Source organism: Ovis canadensis, chromosome 5, assembly GCF_042477335.2.
Source record: "Ovis canadensis isolate MfBH-ARS-UI-01 breed Bighorn chromosome 5, ARS-UI_OviCan_v2, whole genome shotgun sequence".
Classification (NCBI taxonomy): Eukaryota; Metazoa; Chordata; class Mammalia; order Artiodactyla; family Bovidae; genus Ovis; species Ovis canadensis.
Genome location: NC_091249.1, coordinates 74,880,262 through 74,894,579, shown reverse-complemented (window position 1 = coordinate 74,894,579; position 14,318 = coordinate 74,880,262).

The window sequence follows — 14,318 nt, the reverse complement described above, 5'->3', positions numbered from 1 at the left end:
TACAGAGCTCAGCATTATGCTAGTAAGATAGTAACAAGTTCACTTGCTGGCAGGTCAGGAAGCTTAGCAAATGTTGGGGGTCTTGAGAAAAGACAAAGTCACTTACTTTTAGGGACTGCAAGTAGAATCTGATAGAGGTTAATTTCTTAGCTTTGGGTTTCTCAGACTGGAATAGATGAGCAAAGAAGAGCAATTTTTAAATATCATTAAATTATAGAAAATACTACTTGATACAAAAGAAAACAGTAAAGGAGGAATAAAAACAAAAATGTATATGAGATATTTAAAAAATGAAATGGCAGGTGTACATCCAACTATACAAAAGGAGCCACTTTTATAATGGGTCAATCCATCAGGAAGTTATAAACATATATGCACCTAGCAACAAGACCACAGATACCCAAAAGTATGGCCAAGTGGGACTCATCCCAGAAATATGAGGTTGTTTACCATCCAAAATCAATGTAATATGCCACATCAAGAGAGCCAAGGACAAAATAACATGATCATTTCAATAAATACACATCTGATTCAATTTCTATCAAAAGCCCAACTGTATTTTTCACAGAAACGGACAAGCTTGTAAATTAAATTCATATGAAAATGCGAGGGACCTTGAGTACCAAAAACAATCTTTAAAAATAAGAACAAAGTTGGAGTATTCCCATTTTTCAATTTCAAAACTTACAAGGCTACAGTAATCAAAACGGTGCAGTATTAGAATAATGATAGGCATATAGATCAATGAAATAAAAGTGAAGAGTCAGAAATAAACCTTCACATTTACAATCAACTGATTATAAGGGTGCCAAAACAATTAAGTGGGGAAAGAACAGTCTCTTCAACAAAAGTGCTGAGATAACAGGATATCCTTGTGCCAAAGAGTAAAATTGGATTCCCACCTCACACCACATACAAAAATTAACTCAAAATGGATCAAAGGCATAAATGAAAGAGTTAAAACTGTGAAACTCTAAAAGGAAAATGGAGTAATTCTTCATGACCTTACAATGGACCATTACTCAGCAAAAAAAAAAAAAACAAAAACCAATGTACTGGTGCAGACTTCAAGATGAACCTTGAAAATATCATGCTAAATGGAAGATCCCAGTCACAAGGGACTACATATTATGTGATTCCATTCACACAAAACATCAAAAACAAGTGAATCAAGAGAGGTGGAAATATTAATGTTTTTCTAGGGCTCAGAGTTGGAGAAGGCAATGGCACCCCACTCCAGTACTCTTGCCTGGAAAATTCCATGGACAGGGGAGCCTGGAGGGCTGCACTCCATAGGGTCTCTAACAGTCGGACATGACTGAGCGACTTCATTTTCACTTTTCAGTTTCACACATTGAAGAAGGAAATGGCAACCCACTCCAGTGTTCTTGCCTGGAGAATCCCAGGGACAGGGGAGCCTGGTGGGCTGCCGTCTGTGGGGTCGCACAGAGTCAGACACGACTGAAGCGACTTAGCAGCAGCAGGGCTCAGAGTAGTTAGGGGGTTGAGGAGCAACACCTAAAGAAGGTGAGATTTCTTTCTGGAATAATGAAAATCTTCTAGAATTGATTGTTATGATAGTTGCACAGCTTTGTGAACATATTAAAAGCCAACGAACTGCACACTTTAAGTGAATGAAGTGTGTGATAATGTGAATTATATCTCAGTCAAGTTAAAAATATGTTCAGAATGATAGTGGGTAATGAACATTCAGTGCTAGCTTCTTGTGAAATCTTGAGCAGAAGTCAGTCCTCCAGCTGTGGTAGTTGTTCAGCACTGTGTGTTCCAGATTTGCTGACCACCGTATAACAAGGAGTCTTCTATGTCAATGAGTCAGGTCAAATATCCCCGACGTATAATGAAACCAGCCATTTTTGTGATCATAAACAATTTTTAAAGTTTGTAGTCATAGAGACGAACTGATGAAGTTACCCAGAACTCAGGAATAAATCAAAAGGATGACCAGATGTCTTGTCAACGTCATACAATAGCATGGCCTAACAAGCTGCCTAAAGATCATCTGACTCTCTAGAAATACGTATGTTTGTCTGATTTACTATTTACTGTTAATTAGGGTCCAGAGATTTTATAGTTGTATAAAGTTAGAAGCTAACTTGTAGAATGTTTGATTAGGTATAGTTTGTTTGGTTAGTTGGTTGTTTGGTTGGTTTGTCCAGTAGAGATGCAAATTACTCCTGTTTGATAGAAAAGATAACCCCCAAAGTTGTGTTTTTACTGCCCCATGGGGCATTAACCAATTTTGCATCTAACAGCAATATTTTGTCAGCATCCTTTGTCATCTTATATTTCCTTTGTTTAAACATCTAAATAAAACTTTGACACATGCTTACTGTATATTTGAATACTTTTAGCATTTTCAAAATTATCCCTGGACAAGCTATTCAGAGAGGATACAGCACTCGGAATAGGGCCTGGTTCTGGCACTTACTAACTACGTGACTTGGGCAAAGCATTCGCTGTCTATGAGTCTCAATTTTCTCTTCTACAAACTGTGACTGCCAATGCTTACCTCCAAGTGTTTTAATGAAGATAAACTAGAATAAACTCATGAATGTGAAAGAGCTTATGTCTGGTAACACTGCTTGTTGGTATACATCTGTTGTTCAGTCGTGTCCAACTCGTTGCAAACCCCTGGACTGCAGAACATCAGGCTTGCCTGTCCTTCACTATCCCACAGAGTTAGTGTGAAATACTAACTCTCACACTAACTCTGTGCTCTCATCCTGCTGCCCTCTTTTCCTTTTGCCTTCAATCCTTTCCAGCATCAGGGTCTTTCCAATCAGTTGGCTTTTCACATCGGGTGGCCAAAGTATTGATGTTTAAGCTTCAGCATCAGTCTATCCAATGAATATTCAGGGTTGATTGCCTTTAGGATTGACTGGTTTGATTTCCTTGCAGCCCAAGGGATTCTCAAGAGTCTTCTCCAGCACCAGTTAGAAAACATCAATTCTTTGGCGCTCAGCCTTCCTCATGGTCCAACTCTCACATCTGTACATAACTACTAGAAAAACCATAACTTTGACTATTTGGACCTTTGTCATCAGCCAAGTGATATATTTGCTTTTTAATATGCTGTCTAGGTTTGTCATAGCTTTTCTTCTAAGGAGCAAGTGTCTTTTAAGTTCATGGCTGCTGTCACTGCAATGATTTTGGAACCCAAGAAAATAAAATCTGTCACTGCTTTCACTTTTTCTCCTTCTATTTTTCACGAAGTGATGGGATTGGATGCCATGATCTTAGTTTTTTTGAGTTTTAAGCCAGCTTTTTCACTCCCCTCTTTCACCGTCATCAATAAGCTCTTTAGTTCCTCTTCACTTTCTTTGCTTTTAGAGTGGTATCATTTTCATATCTGAGGTTATTGATATTCTGTCAGCAATCTTGATTCCAGCTGTGATTCATCCAGTTCAGCATTTTGCATGATGTTAAATAAACAGGGTGACAAGATACAGCTTTGTCACACTCCTTTCACTATGTATACATAGTGAATATAAATTATATATTCATCCACAGGTTTTTTCCTGAGCCCTAAAGTAGATGTTTTTATTGCCCTTTAGAACACTAATCCATTTTGCATCTAATTTTATCAGTCTCATTTCAACATTTTTTTGTCATCCTATTGGTTGCCTGATACTATTTACAGTTCTTCCCTTCCTGAATTTTCAATAAACTAGGACACTGAAAATATAAAATCAAAGGGAAAATTAACAATCATCTAATCCAATTCCCTCTATAAAGACGGGGAAACTAAACTGAGGCTCAAGGAGGGTGAGTGACTTCCCAAGGACACCAGCTGGCAATTGTCAAAGCTGGACAAGAACCCAGGACTATCCTGATTGCATTGTGTCATTCTGGCACTCTACACTATGATTTTGGTCAGAGTATGAATTTAAGGTAAGGTAAGTGAAGTCGCTTACTTGTGTCCGACTCTTTGCAACCCCATGGACTGTAGCCTACCAGGCTCCTCCATCCATGGGATTTTCCAGGCAAGAGTACTGGAGTAGATTGCCTAGCTGATGCACAAAATTAGGGGTCACATTTGTGTTTCCTTCTAGCCTTCCAGTCTCAAGGAAACTTTAACTAGGTAATTGTGTATGTACTTTACCAACAAAGGTCTGTCTAGTCAAAGCTATGGTTTTTCCAGTAGTCATGTATGGATGTGACAGTTGGACTATAAAGAAAGTTGAGTGCTAAAGAACTGATGCTTTTAAACTGTGGTGTTGGAGAAGACTCTTGAGAGTCCCTTGGACTGCAAGGAGATCCAACCAGTCCATCCTAAGGGAGATCAGTCCTGAATACTCATTGGAAGGACTGATGCTGAAGCAGAAACTCCATACTGTGGCCACCTGATATGAAGAACCAACATATTGGAAATGAGAAACTGATGCTGGGAAAGATTGAAGGCAGGAGGAGAAGGAGATGACAGAGGATGAGATGGTTGGATGGCATCACTGACGTGATGGATAGGAGTTTGAGTAAACTCCGGGAGTTGGTGATGAACAGGGAAGCCTGGTGTGCTGCAGCCCATGGGGTTGCAAAGAGTTGGACATGACTGAGAGACAGCTTCTAAAGCAGTCCAAAAGATACAGGATTATAAGAAACCAGGATGCAGAGATGGGGGGTTCTTGGAGGCCATGTGGACTCTGAGCAAAGCTCTAAGGGTACACTGGGACAGAGAGAGCCATCCTGAGGGCCAGCCTAGACCCAGAATGTCAGCCAAGGAGAGGCAGTTCTTAGTTCACTCTAAAGAAGAATTCTTTTTGAGCTGTCTGAAAATGGAACAGAATGAGCTTTCTTGGGGTGTCATAAGCTCCCTACATTGGAGGTATACAAATAGAGGATTCCGTTGGAATGGTGGAAAGTTAGAGAGTCAGAGGGAAGTGAGTGCCCCATGGACACGAAGTAATGGGCATAAAACTGCCACTAAATCATACTATATTCTGGCTTCTTCTGCTGGCTCTGACTAGCTTGCAAAGTGATCTTCAGTGAGTCCCTACCCCTCTCCGGGTCTTTTGATCTCAAAAGGGGGGAAAAAAAGAGACAGAGATAAATTAGGTATTCTTTTAAGACACTTACACTTCCAAAATCCCTTTAAAGCTAAGACTCACAGATTATAAGATGACCACAGTTTTGAGTTAAAAGCATATGCATGTGGGGTGATCCATCTCATTCCACATATGGTTGTGGCCTGACTCAGACATAAACTCCCTCTTTACAGGTCCCCAGACAGCTCAATTCTTTCCAGAGAGTTCAGGCACTCGGCGCCAGGATTCCTCTGATCACTGTGCTCCTCCACTTCCCTTCCCCCTGGAAAAATTCTCAAGGTCTTTGTGCTCTACAGATCCTTGGGCAAAATGCCTTCTTACTCTGGGCAAGCCCCACTTGCTTGCTAACTCTGAAAAGAAATATGCTTTTAGTCTATAAACTGCTGCTGCTGCTAAGTCGCTTCAGTCATGTCCGACTCTGTGCGACCCCATAGACGGTAGCCCACCAGGCTCCCCCATCCCTGGGATTCTCCAGGCAAGAACACTGGAGTGGGTTGCCATTTCCTTCTCCAATGCATGAAAGTGAAAAGTGAAAGTGAAGTTGCTCAGTCATGTCCAACTCTTCGCAACCCCAAGGACTGCAGCCTGCCAGGCTCCTCCGTCCATGGGATTTTCCAGGCAAGAGTACTGGAGTGGGGTGCCATTGCCTTCTCTGAGTCTATAAACTAGATACAGGCATTTTTTAATTGACAACTTTTTTTTTTAACTGCAGCTGAACAAACTTTCTGAACTAATGATTAGGCAAGAAGGTAAAATGAAATAACTGTCTCCAAATATGTGGAATTTGAGATAAAACAGACTTCTGAGAGTACAGGAATAAAGAAAAGGAAATGAAAGTTTCTGTTTTATAGCTTTCAAGTGGAGTGGCAGTCATGCGGTCTCATTAATGTGGTTATTATTTGAATCAATTCTCATGGCTTAATTCCAGAATGTTCAATTATCACACAGTCATGTAGCTGAAGAGAATGCCTATTACTGGAAGATATCTTAGTCCAGTTGAACTAATTTTTGAAGCAAACTATGAGCTCAAGAAAAATATATGTAATAAAAGCCTTTGCTTTTTTTTTTTTCTCAAAAAATTACTTAATTAAAAAACATTTATTTAAGAGCACATAACATGTAGCTAGGATTTTACATGCATCATAACACTGATTCCTTGCAACAATTCTGTTGTGAAAATGTCCATACCCTCAGTGTTATTAACTTAATCTCCCAAAGAGGATAAGTTCACTTATCTAAGATAACCCAGCCACTAAGTGGCAGAACTGATTCTAAATGCCCTGGACCCAGCTGACTTTTACTGAGTTAAGTTCTCTCTGTGCCTCTGTCTTCTGCTCCATGTACTAGAGTAATTCCTGCCATGGTTATTGTGCAATCAGACCACTAGACGCATGACAGTGATAGAGGAAGTAACTGTGAGACTCCAAAGGAAAAGTAGTTTTGAAAACAAACAGTGCTGCTAAATTTTACAGAGTTTTCGTAAATGTTGTTGTTCAATCACTCAGTCATGTCTGACTCTTTGAGACCCATGGATTGCAGCACGCCAGGCTCCCCTGTCCTTCACCATCTCCCAAAGTTTGCTCAAACTCATGTCCATTGAGTCGGTGATGCCATCCAACCATCGCATCCTCTGTCATCCCCTTCTCCTCCTGCCTTCAGTCTTTCCCAGCAGCAGGGTCTCTTCCAGTGAGTCAGCTCTTCGCATCAGGTGGCCAAAGTACTGGAGCTTCAGCTTCCGCATCAGTCTTTCCAGTGACTGTGCAGGGTTGATTTCTTTTAGGATTGACTGATTTGATCTCCTTGCTTGTCTTAAAGACTCTCAAGAGTCTTCTCCAACACCACAGTTTGAAAGCAGCAGTTCTTCAGTGCTCAGTCTTTTTTGCAGTCTCACATCTGTACATGACTATTGGAAAGACTATAGCTCTGACTACATGGATCTTTGTCAGCAAAGTGATTGCCTAGTTACTTTAGATATGCATGTAAGTTTTACTTGTCCCTCCAGATTCACCCTTCACATGCTTCTCCACTTTGTGTTGTATACGGGGAGGGGCGTCTCCACTGCATCCAGCCCACATCACTGGGCCCTGTAGCAGACCCTGTTGATGCCCTGCCCAAAACCTTCAGACTTCACCCTCTTCCGTTCTCTGCAGACTTCCAACTGCTACTGTATCTGCATCTTTGTGTCTGAGGGCTTTTCCCAGAACCACAGAAGGCCAATCTGCTGGCCTGGCATTCCACACATACCTAGGAATTAACAGTCATCCCCAGGAACAGCTCTCAACCAAAGACTTTAGAGGTATAAACACCCCCACTCCCTCACCCTTTGGTGGAGTTCTGTAACAGCAGAAATGATGAGACCCTTATGAGGCGTGTATTTCTGTTGTTTCCCTGAGTTGCTGTGTGGGACTCAGCTCCAGGCACCCACTCTGATAGTTGATTTAGTATAACACAGTCTTCCTGGCTGCTTTCTCTTCCCTGCGTCACTTCCTCCCTTCTCTACTAGTTTTCCCTGAACCTCTCAAATGAATGACTTTTACTTATGCCTTTATTGCACAGTCTTCTAAGGGAAGTCAAACTAACATAGGTTTCCCTGATGTCTTCCTGCTGGATTTCGCTGAGAGAGAAGCACCAGCAGGAACTGAGGTGTTTTGCGTTCTACCTTCCCGGCTGGCATGGCATGTCAATGCCTGGCTGGGTCCTGGACTGACAGGCCCAACTCCTGTCAGGGGGCCTTCTTCACAGAGTCCTCTCTGTTTCGAGGTGCCAACTAGTGCTCCCTCACCTTATTCCATCAGGCATCAGGCTGTAAACAGCCACCTACCTCTACTGGCCCTGGGGTACTACAATATTCCTTGCCCTCTGCCCTACTCAAACCTTTGCAAGCAGTTGCTTTATTCAGCTTTTCTCAAATTCCAAGTTAAGTCCACAATCTGCTCCAACTGGTACCATGCGTAGTCTAGCAGGTTTGATGACGTCTGAGTTTGACCTCAGGAGTGTTCGTGATGAGGATACATGTGAAGGCACAAGGTGATGAGACAAGGATAGTGGAGGGGACAGAGATGGAACGACAAGTGACAGTGCAAAAAAGACTAACTGTTGTAGTGGGAAAGGAAGCTGGTTATGTTATCTATTCCTGTGTACAAAGTATCTGAAAATTTAGCAGCTTATCAGAAGGAAAAGAAGGCACTAACTTGAAAAGAGATCTACACCCCTGTGTTCATTACAGCATTATTTACAGTAGCCAAAACAAGTATCCAGCCATGAAGGAAAGGATGAAAAAAGTGTGATAGATATGTATGTGTTATTCATGGCAACATGAAGAGTTGTCACGAGTCCATTGGCACATTCAGTTGTAAAGAAAACAATTTCTAGACTCTTGAATTCCTACCCTAGACAGCATATTAAAAAGCAGAAACATTACTTTACCAACAAAGGTCCAAATAATCAAAGCTATGGTTTTTCCACTAGTCGTGTATGGATGTGACAGTTGGACCACAAAGAAAGCTGACTACCAAAGAATTGATGCTTTTGAATGGTGGTGTTGAAGAAAACTCTTGAGAGTCCCTTGGATAGCAAGGAGATCAAACTAGTTAATTCTAAAGGAAATTAGTCATGAATATTCATTGGAAAGACTGATGCTAAAGCTGCTGCTACTGCTAAGTCGCTTCAGTCGTGTCCGACTCTGTGCAACCCCATAGACGGCAGCCCGCCAGGCTCCTCTGTCCCTGGGATTCTCCAGGCAAGAATACTGGAGTGGGTTGCCATTTCCTTCTCCAATGCATGAAAGTGAAAAGTGAAAGTGAAGTCGCTCAGTTGTGTCCGACTCTTAGCGACCCCATGGACTATAGCCTACCAGGCTCCTCTGTCCATGGGACTTTCCAGGCAAGAGTACTGGAATGGGGTGCCATTGCCTTCTCTGGATGCTAAAGCTGAAGCTCCAATACTTTGGCCACCTGATGCGAAGAACTGACTCATTGGAAAAGACTCTGATGCTAAGGAAAGATCGAAGGCAGGAGGAGAAGGGGAGGACAGAGGACAAGATGGTTGGATGGCATCACTGACTCAATGGACATGAGTTAGAGCAAGCTCTGGGAGTTGGTGATGACAGGGAAGCCTGGTGTGCTGCAGTCCATGGGGTCACAAAGAGTCAGACATGACTGAGTGACTGAATTGAACTGAACTGACTTCTTTAAATGATGTACCTGAGTTTCTGACAGGTAGGTTCTCCTTCCCCATCTCCTCTTTCTCAACAGCCCTTCTCTCATTTTATAGAAGAAACACAATCCTCTTTCCCCTTTTCCCACCATGTGGCTGACCTTGGTGCATTGCCCCAGGGGGCAGAAACCTTTGAGCACTAAACAACAGGGCCAGCCAAAACAAGGGTGTTGATATGGAAAAATGAATGACTCTAATCTCTGCCTTACAGGACCTTTTACAACACAAGTGGTTGCTAATTCTTTGCTTTCAACAAAATTGCTGAAGTGACTAATGGAATTGTCAGTTAATGAATCATGAAAATTAACTTTTGAGGATCATGATGGAATTTTTGGTATATAACTCAGAGGAAAGCAATTTTTGGTACATAAAGAATTGTGTGACAGTGCTGTGAGAAAAACTTTTCATTTCTTCCTACCTATTCATGTGAACAAGCTTCTTAGCATTTACATTTTTTAAAGGTGAAAGAGTCAAAATAAAATTGATACTGAACCCCATCTCAAAAAAAAAAAAATAGCAGCTTAAAGCAACCATTTATTATCTCACAGTTTTGCGTGTCAGAAGTCCAGGAGCTGCTTAGATAGGTCGTTCTAACTCAGGGTCTCTCAGGAGATTGCAGTCAGGCTATCAGCTGGGTTTGTAGTCATCTCAATACTTGACTAGAACAGGAGAATCCACTTCCAAGCTCACACACTAGTTAGTTGTTGGCAGGCCTTGGTCCTCACTGGCTCTTGGCAGAGGCTTCAGTTCCTTACCACACGAGCCTCTTCATAGGGCTGCTCACAAAACAGCAGCTTGCTTATCCCAAACAAGTAATCTAAGAGAGCCCTGTACAAAGCAAGAGGGCACCCCGCATAGAAACCACAGACTTTCATAATGTAACCTTACAAGTGTCACCGCCACTTGCCGGGGTCCAGCCCCGGTGGATCCAGGGTGATTCGAAGGTGGGACCGCGTCGGCGTCCTTGGAAAAATACATATTTAATCACAGATATAGAGAGAGATTAGAAATGGATAGTGTAGTAGGAAGATTAGTGGAGAAAAAGAGGCTGAATAACTTGGATTACGTGGAATAGCATCCATGCTCCAGATGGGAATTCAGCCAGAAAAACGAGGAGCAAGTATCAGGGGTACTTGATATGGGGGTATCAGTCTTTCTGGAAACTGATCTGATTTCTCTATTTTTCAGGTTTGTTTATATACCTTTTTGTTATACATAGGGATGAATACAGAGTCACGTGGGGGTCAGCAGACCTGACCCTTGTCACAATCAGGTGCTTCATATAAAATTATACAAAGGCCTTATGAGTTTCATCATCTTCTGGCCATGAGGTCTCCTGACATTTTATGGCCCTTTCTGATACCGGTCGGTTAACCAGAAAACTTATTTTTCCAGGGGTGATTTTTTTCTTAAATCAGGCGCCACCCTCCAAAAAAGTTGCATTCCTATAGGGTGAGGGTGTAGTGAGTTACAATCAAGAAAAGAATTTACTTAACCTAAGGTTTAACATGATTAATCTTAAAGGTTAATACTTATTTCTCCTATATGCTAGTTATATTCATTATAAGGGCAGGAATATGGACATTTAGCAGCAAATATTGGCTCAACAAATGTAAACCCTTCACCAATGTTCCCCTTAAGATCTATTTTGTCTTAAGATAGTGATAAGGTTACATTTTTACATAGCATAGTGATTTATAGTGATTTATAACAAAGTACAGTGATCTATAACAAAAAAGAAGATTCATTAACTCAAAAAGTCTAGTATTACTAACATCAAAAAATTACTATATTTCCTTTTCTATATTCCAAATACATTGATTAATATATCCCCAGGTGCCTAAGGATATGGAGGCCTGATGGCAATCATTGACTCATCAATGAAAAAAGCCCTACGCTAATACTCCAAACTCTCTGTGCTATTTATGGTTGAGAGGTTGTCACACACACGAGCTAGTCTGTCAGCAGAGAGGTTTGACCTGAGACATCCTTGTCACACCCAGGGCAGGGAATTAGCAGTAATTATTGGCACGACAAATGAAGAAAAAACCCTTCAGCAATATAATTCCTAATCAACCCACTATACTATACTAATGATCTTCTAACTTCTCAAAAGAGTCTGTATTTAGAAAGTTTTAAAACATCTCTTGCCTCTCACAGTTGGGAGGCTATAAACAATCACATGTGGCCGGACGAGCCTGATCAGGCAGGCCAGAGAACCTTCAGAGTTCGTAAGTTGAAACACTCTTATCACGCCCAGGAATTTTTATTAACTGGAGCTGCAAGTTAACTCCTTCTCTGAGAGAAATGGTTATGGGGGAGAGCTCCCCGTAAAGTACTCTGGTTTTGGGGGTAGATGCTCGGGAACAGGGGGTTTCCTGAGGCTTGATCACGCCTTTGCGTATGCCAAGCTTCCTTCCTCATGACTTTTGCCATGGGCGGAGTTCCTCACGCTGGCTCCCAACAGCCACTTCTGTTGTATGTTATTGGTCGCACAGACCAAATCTGGTACAGTGAGGAAGGGGAATATACAAGGGTATAATACCACTGAAGGACAAGTTGCAGGCTGGCTTCTACAGGTAGTCAAAAGTAACAAAATATCCCATTGAACTTCCCGGGGAGGGCAGAAAGATTCTCTGATGCGAAGCAACAGCTCAAAAATCTAAAAGAGCTTCCCAGAAATGAGCTGTAAGAGGCACTCAAGAGGCACAAATGAGAGGGTGGGAAAGCCTGGAGATCCCAATCGTCCAAACATAATAAAGGAAAGCAGCTCAGTGTTCACTGAGTAAGCCAGAGATCCGTGTAACTTCAGACAAACTCTTTCTCCCTCTGGAACTATTTTCTCACTTGTAAATGAAGAGACTGGGCTAAACTCTGTGGCCTCAGAACAAATACTTAGGTAGCAATTTATCATGTTCTGTCATGTCGCTTTAACTTTCAACACACTTTACTTGCACGATGAAGGGCAAAACTTATTTGGAAGAGCTCTTGGCACCATTGCAAATGAGTTGGGTGCTCCCACACCAGCTTCCCATTCTCAGCCTGAGCTGGAGCTCTAAAGATCTGATTCATGAGTTTGGTAATGGGCTGGCTCCTTCTCTGGGCCTCTTGTGAAATATGCTTTCCTGTGTGGCAATCATCATGTTTTGTGACTTGGAACACAGTTAACTAGAGACCAAACAAACTAGCTTCATCCGCTTCCTTTAAACATAAAACTGTCTAATCCTTTCCGTGATGCTTTTTTGTTTTGATCTCCAGCACAAGAAACAGAGAGTCTTGATAATTTCTGAGGAAATAATCTCCCAGCAGCTGAATTTGGCCAAACCATGAAATGGATTTTCCCCCAGCCCAACAAGGACATCTCTGATGAGACTCCAAACTACCCTTCATATGCCAGTCTCTATACACGTCTTTCCAGAGTTTGGCATCAGGAAATACTGTGAGGTCTGCTTCAAAATATAGTCAGAATCCCTGGTCCATGACACTGTTGCCTGTTGCTTGGGTCACTGTAGTAATCTCCAGACTGAACCTCCGCTTCTATCCTTGTTCCTCTGAAGTCCATTCCCAAAACAGCATCCAGAGTGACCCTTGTAAAATGTACTTTAGATCATATCACTGCTCTGTTTGAAATGCTCTCTAGTGGCTCCCTACATCTTTCAAAGCAAAATCCAACGTCATTAAAATGCCTTCAAGGTCCTACATGAGCTGCACCCCTATACCTCTCCCCTTTGCTCCTTCCTTCTCAGCTCCACTGCCTCCCTGCTGTTCCTCAGTTAGGCCTTAGAAACTTTGCTCAGACTCTGCTTGGAAACCTCTTTCCCCAGATGGCCACCTGGTCCACTCCCCACCTCCTTCAAATCTTTGTTCCTATATTACCTTCTCACAAGCCCAACCCTGACCACCCTATTTAAAATTGTGACCAGGCTCCTTCTCCTCTTTCTTCCTTTACCTTCTTAAAGAAGTTACTTAAAGACCCCCCCAAAAAAATATTTTTTTAATTTAGGGGTTTCAGATAGTTGAAGATTATATTACTGAGTTAGGCTGGAATCTAATTTTCAATTCTCTTTTATTCAATTCAAGCAATACACTGGTGGTCTCCTAGAAGCAAGCTTTAGAGTTGGAAGGTGAACTGTAGAGAGATAGAAGTCCAGCTAAATGTGGAAAGGCTATAAAGTTGGAACAGGGATCTGCATTTGAGCCCTAGCTTCACCTCTAACGTCCTTTGGGAATCTGGGGTGGATCTCTTCCCTTCTCTGGGCTTCAGCTCTCCATCTTGAAAATAGGGGGAGAGGATTAATCTCTAAGGTCAGGTCAGGAAGCAACAGTTAGAACTAGACATGGAACAACAGACTGGTTCCAAATAGGAAAAGGAATACGTCAAGGCTGTATATTGTCACCCTGCTTATTTAACTTATATGCAGAGTACATCATGAGAAACTCTGGGCTGGAAGAAGCACAAGCTGGAATCAAGATTGCGGGAGAAATATCAATAACCTCAGATATGCAGATGACACCACCCTTATGACAGAAAGTGAAGAGGAACTAAAAAGCCTCTTGATGAAAGTGAAAGAGGAGAGTGAAAAGGTTGGCTTCAAGCTCAACATTCAGAAAACGAAGATCATGGCATCTGGTCCCATCACTTCATGGGAAATAGGTGGGGAAACAGTGGAAACCATGTGTCAGACTTTATTTTTTTTGGGCTCCAAAATCACTGCAGATGGTAAATGCAGCCATGAAATTAAAAGAGGCTTACTCCTTGGAAGGAAAGTTATGACCAACCTAGATAGTATATTGAAAAGCAGAGACATTACTTTGCCGACTAAGGTCCATCTAGTCAAGGCTATGGTTTTTCCTGTGGTCATGTGTGGATGCGAGAGTTGGACTGTGAGGAAAGCTGAGCACTGAAGGATTGATGCTTTTGAACTGTGGTGTTGGAGAAGACTCTTGAGAGTCCCTTGGACTGCAAGGAGATCCAACCAGTCCATTCTGAAGGAGATCAGCCCTGGGTGTTCCTTGGAAGGAAAGATGCTAAAGCTGAAA